The sequence below is a fragment of the Crotalus tigris genome, unplaced genomic scaffold, assembly GCF_016545835.1.
Source record: "Crotalus tigris isolate CLP2741 ecotype Arizona unplaced genomic scaffold, ASM1654583v1 scf7180000017536.10889498, whole genome shotgun sequence".
Classification (NCBI taxonomy): domain Eukaryota; kingdom Metazoa; phylum Chordata; class Lepidosauria; order Squamata; family Viperidae; genus Crotalus; species Crotalus tigris.
The window spans coordinates 3,436,207-3,448,681 of record NW_024096460.1 but is presented as its reverse complement, the minus strand read 5'-3'; the positions used below and the strand labels follow the sequence as shown (position 1 = coordinate 3,448,681).

The window sequence follows — 12,475 nt, the reverse complement described above, 5'->3', positions numbered from 1 at the left end:
TTACTGGGGAATACTGAAAGTTGAAGTCCACACATTTTGAAGTTGCCAAGTTTGAAAAACACTGAATTAAAAAACATAATGACTAAAGTTTGACTGGGTTCAAGTGGGAATGACAAGACTTCATTTAACCTTGGGCAAAAGTGGCCATCTGTGGGAGAAATTGATAAATTTCACTACATTATAGTTGACCACATCTTTGTAGTGGTCTCAAACACATAATTCCCATTAATCTGGTTGATTCTTGCGTGAACAGGTCTATTATATCGTACCCTGTATTCATGCATGATGTCTGAAGTGCAAGTGAAAGCTGTATAGTGACCTCATACAATGAGTGAACAGATGTTTTACTTTTTTAATGATCATGTGATGGATCATGTCTTATATGATTATCTCCTCTTGCTTAGCATTATCTTGATTATATGTTGCTCTTGAATGGCATTTATACCTTCTTAATTGTGAGTTGTAAATTTCAGTCCTGAAATCCAGCCATGTTATCTATGGGAGTTTCAGCCCTGTGATCAAAGCCTGTGAAGGGTTCTTTTGGATAATGGCATTGACCATTAACAAAAAAATACTATTATTACTTCTACATTTCTCTGGAGGCTTTTGTTATACCCAAAGCTTAACAAATGTACTTATTCCTTAACTTACTACTTAACACATATGATATACTGGACTGGAGAAGCTTTTGAGCTCTGCTTCTTCTTTCAGTTCTTCTGCTCTAGCTTTACTGGACTCCATTCCTGTCTTCCAATCAGCCACTTGCTAAATTGCACTTTATCCTGAAAGTTGCTTCATTCTCTCGGTTGCCACTTCCTCCACTCAGATGCTATCAGTGCTTTCTCTTTGTAATTGGTCCAGAGCTCCTCTGGCTGCCTTCTAGTCCCAGTGAGAAAAGCAACAAAAGGAAAGAAAAGCTAAAGCTGTCCACTGTCCTTCGACAAAGCTCACCTATTTTATGCTGTAGAAAAGGACAAAAAGATGCCATAACCCACGTCCTGTTCTTTTGATTCCACCTGAAGATGCTGCTGGGTTCAGATCCTGGTTAAAGGCATTCCCTTTTTCTTTAGAAGTCACCTCACTGCACTCCAAATGGAGCATGCAAATTATGCTGCTTTGGGGAAACCTTCCTGCATGTTCTGTTAAGTGCGGCTTACAGATTATCCAAATGTCCTGCCTTCAATACATCAATATCTCTGAAGGCAACTTTTTATTTTCACCATGGAATAGCTAATAAGATAGTAGCTTCCACGTGTAAGGTACTCTGGAGAGTTTCAGATTTCATGGCAGTTGGGCTCATTCTAAACAGCTACAGGCAAAGTCATATTTCCTTTTTTATGCTTTGAACATTTCATGGCCTATTTGTAAAGAACAGATAAGCATAAATGTTCTATTTCTATCTCTAAAAGAAAGAACATGTTGTTTGTGTAAACGATGCAGATCGCAAAGCTTAGAATGTAATTCTTAGCATTAAGATTTAATGATCTGCTGATGTCCCAGGCTTTCTCAGGATGAAAAGCCAAAGGTAGCAAATTATTTTGAAAGTTTAGCATTGCTAATAATTTTAACAAACTTTATCTAAAGCCTGATACAAGGATAAAGACAACACAGAGGGACCAGCTAGAAATTTGGCACAGTGGTAGAATTATTCCTATGCATGTTTTTGATATTTTTTTCTATTTTTGATATTTAGCCATTGAATGCTGATGTATATGTGAACAGTAAATTTAACAGTCTTATTTACCTCAACAGATATATCAACACATTTGGGAAATCTGTGAAGTTTGCAAGAAGAAAAGACTATTAAGAAAAGCTAATAAGAAAACTCAAAGTACCTCAATAACAATTGGCTGGTTGATTGTGAGAAAGGATTAAAAACCAGCTGAAGGAGAAATACAATGGTGGCTTTAAAAAATGGCATGCCTGAATGAAATGGCAGAAAGGAGTGTGCACACTGCTCAGTTTGTAGGAAAATCATTTGAATAGCAGAAAAGTGTGAAAAATGAAAAATACTGAGAAATTGCTATAGCTAAATGCACAATTGTAATCTGGGAAGAATCCTGGATTCAGTTAACTCAAAGCCATTGAAGCCACATAAGGGGAAAGAGAAAACTTTATGGAATAACTGGTGGCTTCTCTTTCTTTCTACACTACTTTTTGGATTGCTCTTTGGTTAGTGACTGGGCAAATGATGTGTTCCACCAGAATGGCATAAAATGGCTACTTGCCATAGAGATAATTATGATGGAAGTAGATCTTGCTACAAGATGAAGGGAAATGATATAACGGGCAATAGGAAAGTTGCTGACAGGAGAAAGGTAAAGTTGGGGTTTTTCTGAGCTAAGCTTTATAGAGATGTCTATATAGTTTTCTAGGTAGCATTGCCAAAGTTGTTTGCTGTAGTGTTCTGCCAGGATAATTTTTGGCTCCCTAATCTAGTTTCTGAACCCAGACAAGGTCTTCTTCTCCAAGGAGCTTGTATGGTGACTTGAAGGCAGCAAGCCTGGTTTCTTATTCTAATCTTTTTAGACTGTTACAAGGTGAAGAATGAGGGGGCTAACCCAAATAAACTGAATCAGAAAAATAATACATTCAAAAAATTGAATTGGTTCCATATTATTTCAGATCTGGACAAAGTAGAAACAGCAAATAAAACTCCATTAGTTACAGAGATGTGTAACTAACCTTGACTGAATTCAGAAAAGCTAAGTAGCTTATAATGCACTTAATACTTGGATGAGAAAAGAAATCTCTCCTTTTTTGGATGGGGGTGCCTTTCAGTCGATGTTAATGTCCTGGCAATTTTCTGAACAAGTCCATGAAGTTTTCTTGATAGGATTTCCAAAGTGGTTTGCCATTCCTTCTTCCCAGGGCTGACTAATGACTTGATCTATGCTTAAGGCAAGACTAGAATTCACACTCTCTCTGGTCTGATGCCTTAACCACTACACCAGAGCTTTTCAACCTTTTCACCCATTGTACCACTTTTAGAATATGGCAACATCCGAGTACCACCAGCAAGGTGTCAAAAACTCAATGACGAAAAAAAAGGAAAAAAGTAATAAACTACAGGTAGTCCTCGACTTACAACATTTCACTTAGTAACTGTTTGAAGTTACAATGGCACTGAAAAAAGTGCCCCCCAAGCCACAGCTGAGCAAGACACCTGCCTGCCCGCCCGGCGGCGCTCTTCCTCCTGTCCGAGGTTTTCACTGTTGTGAGCATTTCTGTTGAGGATTAGCAGCAGGAGTGGGGTAGGGGGATGTTTGGTTTTTATTCCCCCCATCTGCTGGGTGATTGGAGCAGGATTTGGTCACTTCACATGACACTGTGACCGTCATAAATATGAATCAGTTGCCAAGCATCTGAATGTAAATCACAAGACCCTGGAGATGCTGCAACATTCCAGCTGATTGTGCTTCTTCAGGGTTCAACAGAAGCACCAGGATCAGCGCCGGGCTCCAGCTGGAGCCTGGCACTGATCCTGGCACTTCCACTGAGCCCTGACAGCCCCAAAGAAGCGCCAATTAGCTGGAAAGCAGCACTGATCCTGGCGCTTCCACTGAGCCCTGACAGCCCTGTAGCTCCAGCCATCTCTCGCTCAGGCTTATATGGTGCTGCCACTGGTTCAGCTCATTCCCCTCCTCCGCTACCACTTTTCTAGGATGGTTGCGTACCACCTGCCAGCTGCCAATGTACCACAGGTAGTACCTGTACCACTGGTTGAAAAGCCCTGCACTACACCAACCTGGCACCTAATTCTTAATACTTGGATGGGAGAAGAAATCCAAGAAGACAGTGGAAAACTACTTCCATATAGTCATAACGAAGATTACACAAATGTTCAATCATAAGGAATCCAGCTCATCTGAAGGGACTCTTGACTTTTTAATATTTACCTTTTCCATTCTTTAATTTAGAAATAGAATAGACTCTCAATTTTTTATTTGTAACTCTTCTACCATCATTATAACTTTTTAGATATTTTGAAGGTGAACTTCTTAAAGTTGTGATGGGCTTGGTTCATTATTTGAATTATGGTAAGAAACTATATTTTTTTAAAGGGCCGAATGCAAAAGGAAACAAAGTCACAGGCTGCAATCCCCTTCCTTCGGAGAGCTTTTGCCTGTGCACAAAGATCTCTCTCTTCCTGTGCTGTCCACCACAATTTTCCCTATAGAACAAGATGTTCTGGGTCTCAGCTTACCTGTGTTCAAATGTCCCTTGCCTGCCAAGAATTGAATGGTAGAGTATTAATATTTTGCACTGGCAGCTACCTAATTGAGATGGGTGTGCTGGCTGAGGAATTCTGGGAGTTGAAGTCCACAAGTCTTAAAGTTGCCAAGGTTGAGAACCCCTGCTCTAGATGGAAGCCGATTTTGGTCAAATCAATGGCTTTGGCTGTTTTCATAGCAAGGAAAAATTTTGGGAAGCAGATTGGAAAGGATAATTGTTCACTGCCATTTATTTCTTGGAAATGGGGCATCAGGTAGACTTCAACATCCCAAATGACAGAAGAAACTTCCGTTACTAGATAATTCAATTCCTGCATGCATCCCATTCTTCTGCATTGGAGAAAGATATTGGGAAGCAGGCTGGCTGCTCAGTAACTGGATCTATTCCATGCTTTGCTATCACTTAAATAATCAGGAACTAATAAAGGCTAAATATATTAATCCTGCTTAGTTATCTGTAGCTGAATCTTTCCTTTTCCTTTTTCTGGACAAGATTTGTTTTGCCTGCACAGCGTACACAGAAGCAGCATGGTTGAAATGAAGTGTTTCAATTATTTATTAGAAATTGCCTGCACAGCAGTGGTGGAATTCAGCTGGTTCGCACTGGTTCAGCAGAACCAACAGCTAAATTTTGCTGAGTTCGGAGAACCGGCTGAATGCACACTGCTTCTGGAAGTCCGTTCTAGGCATCGGAGGCTTGGAAGATGCTTCCCAGGCCTAGAATGGCCCGCCGGAAGTGCATGGATGCCACTTCCAGAAGTCTGTTCTAGACCTCAGAGGCCCAAGCCTACATCCAATAAGAGAACCAGTTGTTCAGGTATTTGAATCCCACCACTGCTGCACAGTCCAGAATCTTTGTGGACAATTTTGTCATTTAAGTGGCAGCAATGTTACTTGAGAGCCTTAAGCCCTAATAACTAAATCAAAGCAATAAACAATTAATTGTCTCTTTATGACACTAAATTAAACCTGACTTGGAGTAAAAGGCTGGCTTTGTAGTCTGTTTGGGTCACAGAAAGTCTTTTTTAAAATGTACACTGATTACATGTAATTCTGAGCTTAGAAACCTTATAGCAACAAAATTACATAACTGATCCAGAGATACTTTATTTCTTTTTTATTATTATTATTTTACTTGTCTATGCTGGACAAGTACATTGGAATGTATCAATTCTTGCCACACCAACTTCAACAGTTTTCTACAAAACTCTGCTGCATTAGTGATGAAGTACTATCTTTTTACTTTTAATAATAAAACTCTATTCCTTGTTTTACCACAAAGGAGTAAATAATAAACCTCCATCGCTTGTTTTACCACAAAGGATTAAATAATAAAATCTCCATCCCTTGTTTTACCACAAAGAAGAACTCAGAAAATAAAAAATAGTCTTTTTTATCACAATTATCATTTATACTCATTTTACCAATGTTTAAAATCTTTTTAATTTTAAAAAGGACAGCTGATATAGGAATAAATTGGAGATATTAAAAGATAATATAAATTCTATAGATGAATTGTTAAATATTTAATTCACTGAATGGAAAAACAAAAATGAATTGGGTAGGAAAATAACATGCAATATTAGTTATTTGGATAAATATACAAGGGTTTTTCCTTTGATATTTATAACTACAAATTTTTCTCATTTTAAAAATTCCTTTTATTATGTGGAAAGTTATAAATCCAGACAGAGAACAACAATATTCACAGCTTTTGGAATTTATTCCAGCTTTGTTGGTTTTGCTTTTAATATACTGGGATTATATAACAATATAAAATAAAGTAAAAAGAACAAATTATTAAATACAATATAAAAGGAATACATGTTTCATTGTTATGTATAATAACACATTTTAATGAGCCATCATTTGATGCCTGTTGAAATAAGTGCAGAACTACTTAAAAGAGAGCAAATAACTTAATGACAGCAGCCTGCTATCCATAAAAAAAAATCATAAATGTTACTGAAATGCCCAAAGTGTTTGTGCGGGCATCCATCTATATTTTTTAAGGCATGATCAGTTGGAGCTAAAATATGAAGCAAATATGACATATTTTTGTTCTCTATCCTTTTTTTCCAACTACATATTCTTTGTTAGATTTATATCCCAACACAAATTTAGATTATATGCAATGGAGGAGCCTGAGATTTAAGCCACATTTTTTTTGAAAGGTTGGAAATGTAGTCTGTGTGTGATATTCCTTGCAGACTATTATCACTTTCAAATTGTACTGTTAACTGGGTTCTTCTCCTGAATTCAGCTGCTTCTTTGTTCTTATTTCCTCAGTGTGTAACTTTCTTGTTATTTCCCCATTAAATTTTAATTTATGCACACAGTTTCTTCTAAAGTGTTAGGCCAATATGTGGGATATCTGGGTTTAATCTCTAATTCTGAATCATGGATTATCATAATATGAATTTAGTAGTAGTAGTAGTAGTAGTAGTAGTAGTAGTGGTAGTAGTAGTAGTAGTAGCAGCAATAATAATAATAATAATAATAATAATAATAATAATAATAATAATGTTGGAAGGAACCTTGGAGATTTTCTAGTCCAGTGATGGCGAACCTTTTAGAGACCGAGTGCCCAAAAACTGGCCCTGCCCCCACTCCCCCCTGCCCAACCCCCACCCTGCCTGCCTGCAGGGCCACTCACCACCTCCAGGGCCTGCCACACATCGCCAAGCAGGCCATGGCGGCCACGCCTTCTGCCCATGCCCCATAGCATCAACTGTGCGTGATGGGGCGTGAGGGCAGAGTCTTGTCTATACTGTCTGGCTGCCATGTCCTTGGCTGCAGTGTAACGCATGGGTTGCTGGTGTGGAGGGGGTTGCGGGGGAGGCAAGGCTGAGGCAATGGCATGTGTGCCCACAGAGAGGGCTCTGAGTGCCGCCTCTGGCACCCATGCCATAGGTTCGCCACCACTGTTCTAGTCCAAGCCCCTGCTAAGGCAGGAAACCCTATACCATTACAGACAAATGGCTGTCCAGTCTCTTCTTAAAAACTTCCAGTGTTGGAGCATTCACAACTTCTGGAGGCAGGTGGTTCCACTGATTATTTGTTCTAACTGTCAGGAAATTTCTCCTTGGTTCTAGGTTGCTTCTCTCTTTGGTTAGTTTCTATCCATTGTTTCTTATCCTGCCTTCAGGTGCTTTGGAGAATAGCTTGACTCCCTCTTCTTTGTGGAAACTCCTGAGATATTGGAACACTGCTATCATGTCACCCCTCGTCCTTCTCTTCATTAAATTAGAGATACCCAGTTCCAGCAACCATTCTTTATATGTTTTAGCCTCCAATTTTTAAGAAGAGACTGGGCAGCCATTTGTCTGAAATGGTATAGGGTTTCTTGCCTGATCAGGGGTTGGACTAGAACAGGGTCCCCCAATCCCAGGTCCATGGACTGGCACCAGTCCGCAGCATGCCAGAAACTGGGCCACACAAACAAGCAAAGCCCCATCTGTGGGATGTAAGCAGCATGTGAAACCACACCCCTTCCGGTCCACAGAAAAACCTGTCTCCACACAACTGGTCCCTGGTGCCCAAAAGGTTGGGGGCCTCCAAGGACCCTTCCAACTTTATTGTTATTGTTGTTGTTGTTATTATTGTTGTTGTTATTGTTGTTATGGTCACAAGATTTAAATCCAACCTAATGTCACCTAACCAAGCAAGAAATGAGCAAATAAATAACCAAATTGAATAGAGTAGTTAATGAATACCTTTGTGCTAACTTAGACAAAATATTCATTGATTCATATATTCCTATTCTCTATAATTCTTGCCACTCCCTATTTTATTCACTTCCTGTTCCTTAAAAAGAATTAAACTGAATAACAGGCCAAAAGTTCATATAATTTGGAAACATATATATTTTTTCCTTCTTTTTTTACTCTTTGCATGGATTGGTTCAAATACAGCTTACTACTGACATCTATTTCTCTTTGTCTTTCTCGTTCACTCTCTCGCTCACTCTTTCACTGTTGCTCTCTCTTTCTCACTCACTCTAACTCTTTCACACACAATCTCTTTGTGTCTTGTTGTCTTTGTATTCCCAATTGTAGAATACAATTTTTTTAATTATCACACCTTACGAGTGAGATCATAACTTATTTTATATTAAACTTTGAAAAGATAACTAAGAAGATAAATCTATTTGTCAAATATTATTTGAGACCTAGGAAAGCGGTTTCTTAGTTTATCTTATGAAATATTTCCTGATTAGATAGAGTTTGAGTTAGAGTTGCATTGGCATAGCTTTTTCAGCAAATCAATCAACCCACAAAAAACTGATATGGCTTGGTCTAATTATATTTATAGGGATTTTAATCTTTGGGATGTATACTCAGTTTGAAATTATTGCTTTTTTTAGCTGGCTGACATCTTTCAAACATTTCTGAAGCTCTTTTGAAGCTCTTTAGAAAATTAGACTATTTTCTTCTGTTTTCAAAAGCAAATTGCTGAATGCCTGGTATTTGTATAACATCAGGAAGGACTGATGCTTCCATACTCTTCTTGTAACATATGTACAGAAGAGGCAAATAATTTGAACCAATTCTACATTTCTTAGTCTATTTTGCCTGATTTATATTCAATGACAACATAGTGCATCACAAAGATGATTTTGTATGTTTTACACTAAAATTAAACCTTTTGGGTATATTGTGCTATAAAGATATATTTTGAGGGTATTTTAAAATACATATTTTATATATTTTTGAGTCAACATCGAAAACGTGATAAAGTGACAAAATGAAATGATAATGGCATGCTGATCTACAAATCCAGAAAAGCAAACCAGCTTGATTTACATAAAAACACAGAACAGGCAAATCTATCCTGGAACTGCCAAATTATTGAAGACAAGACCAGAGGTTACAAGTCTTTAGATTTATTCTGGAGTTTTAGGTTAGTTAATTCAAAGGCTACCCAACTCTGCAAAAATTAATGGAAATGTTTGAAACCAAGCAAGAAGGAGGGTGGAAGGAGTTGATATTCAACAACGCCCTGTGAAATAATTTAGTAATTGGAACTTTAGTTTTCTAACGTAAATGACTTCAGTATGTTTTATGTAGAATTCACCATATTCCATTTTAAGACTTTTCTGTCATCATAGACTGTGGGGGGTTCTTGTTTTAAATTAAAAGCCACTCAGTGTTCCAACTGAGCACCCGAGTACTTAGATTTTTATTAATGTGATTCCAGATGTAGCGTGAAAGACGAGTCTGAAGGTCTAAAGTAAGTTGCTTCATTATATTTCATAGCTTTTCTGGGCTGGTTGTGTTTTTCTACTGAGATTTAATGATTCTAGTACTAGACTGGAATTATATTCAGGTTAAACAAGAATCCAGAATTGGTTCTACTATGTGACATAAAGATACATATGCATGCGTATATGTGGAAGAACACTGCATGCATAGTCCTGCACACATTTACTTCCCTTCAGTGTTATATTTTCCATGGTTTCTTTCCATTCTAGGAAAGAAGAAAACCCTGGCTGATATATGTTAACACTGATTTGTACTTCAAAATATTCCATAAAACACTAGGAGGTAGGCTGTGAGCATACCTGGACAGCACACTGAGATAAACGCAGCCTTTTATGTTATAACTAGAAGCAGCTTTTATTTGGATGATGTCATGAATATTGTGGCTTTGATGTCCTATAGTTGTACATTCCAGTTAGTTTAAATGCATTGCTCACTAGGATTAGCTTTGTTAGAATCTGACCTGAAGCTGCATCTATAGCAAAGTGGCAAATCACACTCCATTTCCCCAGATATTTCCATGCTTAGCTTTTCTACTTTCTTCAGTCTTGCAGGCATTTGGGAAGTTTTATAAGGACAGAAGCGAATGTCAACAGGGTAAAGTTACTTTAATAAAAAGTAACCAAGATTGGGTTTCTTTCTTGGCAGCTTACACCTGAGAATCCCTTTGTTAAGTGCTGTAAAATTTCCTGTGACAAATAGGACCCCTTTTATTTTTCTCTTTCTGACAGAGAGACTTTAATTAAAAGGTGAAGAGTGTGATAGCAAACACAGACATCTATAAACCACATGGCATGGAGAGTAGTCCCATGGGCTCCACAAGACCTATTGTAATGATAGATGGTTTGTGAATGAAAGCTCTAGTTATATGCCATGATTTCTTTCCATAAAGTTTAGCAAAATGGCCCATAGGAAGAGCAAAGACAGACAGGCCATTATGGAAAAAAAATATTTTTCTGATTTAATATGTGTCTTTGAAAGATTATTTGAAGTAATATTTAAAAGATTAAATAAATAGAATACCTTTCTGAATAAAGGAAGGGCAGTCTATTTCTGTGTTTAGTACGTCAAAAATTTGAAAAATGTGCTATAGTAGATAGAATGAGAAAATAAAGTTACATTTTAATTAAAATACAATGACTCAATTAAGCAAATGAAAAGGGAATAACAATTGAAACACTCAGGGTCTTTGGCTCCATGTATAATAAGGAAGGCTCTTTTAAATATAAAAAATATTCTAATTCTGATTTTTTAAAAAAAGATATTCCAGAGCTGTTTTTTTTCACTTTTGGAAAAATCTTTTTTACAGCACCATCTAGTGAAATCTATGTCCAAACCCACTGGAATTACCATTGTACATCCACAATAAAATCACACAATCTTTCCTATGCCAAATCTAGTCTTTTAATATTAGAATCCCCAACCAGACATCAGAATTCCCCACAAAAGTTCTATAGTTTTTATGCAGATTCAGAAATATATGTCCTCTGACACCGCTTATCCTGAATTTACTACTCCTTTCTAGGAATAAGCAAAGAGGTAAGAATTCCAGTCTCAAGACTGGCTGTGCTTATCTTTGAATTACTGGAGGAATGTTGATAAAGAAATATGCACACATCTTTGAAATATTAGTTACGGTAGCATATTCCTGAATTATGACCACAATCAGGACCAGAATTTCCACCGCCAAGCAGAACTGTGTCAAGTGAGTGTTGCCTGATTTTATAACCTTTTTTTCCCATGGTTGTTAAACAAATCATGGCAGTTTTAAATTGAATCATGCAATCATTAAGCAAATCCAGTTTCCCCCATTGACTTTTGCCAGACGCTAGTAGGGAAGGTCATCAATGGTTGATATGCATCTAAAAGCATATCACATTATACACGAACACATTAAAATAAGAATGGAGGGAGGGCATTCTGTGATTTTTATTATTAGTTCCCCCAAATCAGCTACCAAATAGACATCATTTCCTAAAAAAAAAAAAAAAATACTTGGTCTGAGTCAGGTTTTTTTGAGTGGTTTCTTTGCCCTTAGTGTAGACTTCCAATACCTTTTCTTACTTTTGGTTTCTTTATTAGGAATCTATTGGTTCCATCTTGGGATGCTTCTTGATATTTCACCATTTAAGGAGGAACGAAAGCTGTTGAACTTTTTGGCAGACTTCACTGCTTTGTATTGCTGCTCAGGCTAACTACAAGGAAGTCAACGGGATTCCACAGTGGACTTTGCTGACACGTAAGATCTATAATGCATAGTCACTGCGTGAATACAAAGCCATAATTCTACTGAAAAAGTGTTTTTTCTGGAATTTTGAACAGTAGGAAGGCGGTCTGACTAGCTAGCAATATAAACTATCCATTCACTTATCTATTTCTAGTACCAAACACTGCATGAGCTTATGCTCTACTGGATATATTAAATACACAAACAATAAATCCGTGGAACTGTTTGAAAAGAACAGGACTTTTGGTTATTTAGATCTTTCAGTGTTTCACAGTTTCTTAACCTTTTTAATTCTCATGTTACAGTTTTTCTTGTACTTGCACATTTTGGGGTATAGAGAAGCACACAATTGATTTAATTGAAGGAGCTTCTAGGAATGTTATGTTTTCTCAACTTCTCCTTTATATGTTTCTGGAATCCTCAGACAATATGATCAATGTTGACATATTAGTGTAACAGATTTGTTGGAGTTATTACACAATCTGAAAATTCTGAAAAAAATATAAAGGGGAAAAATACTTCTTTAAGGAAGGCTATCCAAGGCCATCAAAGACAGATATTAGAATCTGTCTTATGACATGACAATGTTCTTGCAGTTTTAATTACATTTTGAAAATGAGTGTTCCCACTTCAGATACTTCTTCTGGAATGATAGATAAAGGAATATTTATCTTAGATTTCTCTTACAAATGTCTCCTTTATTAATTATATTGATACATGTTTATCTGCCAAAGTGTCAGCCTCTTTAGGTA

The 12,475-nt window shown here is 37.2% G+C and overlaps 2 long non-coding RNA genes across 3 annotated transcripts in view; both read left to right on the top strand.

The window, feature by feature from the left end:
* The window catches only part of LOC120304018, a 36,715-nt gene extending 33,750 nt beyond the window's left edge, over positions 1-2,965 (top strand). The window contains exon 3 of the long non-coding RNA XR_005555591.1: positions 1,753-2,965. This is a non-coding gene — a long non-coding RNA (uncharacterized LOC120304018). The remainder of the gene's footprint in view (positions 1-1,752) is intronic.
* LOC120303358 overlaps positions 1-12,475 on the top strand; it is a 104,671-nt gene that overhangs the window by 38,420 nt on the left and 53,776 nt on the right. Inside the window, exon 2 of one of the 2 annotated variants that reach the window (XR_005555534.1) lies at positions 11,579-11,735. The exons of the other annotated variant lie outside the window; for it this stretch is intronic. This is a non-coding gene — a long non-coding RNA (uncharacterized LOC120303358). The remainder of the gene's footprint in view (positions 1-11,578; positions 11,736-12,475) is intronic. 2 annotated transcript variants of the gene reach the window in all.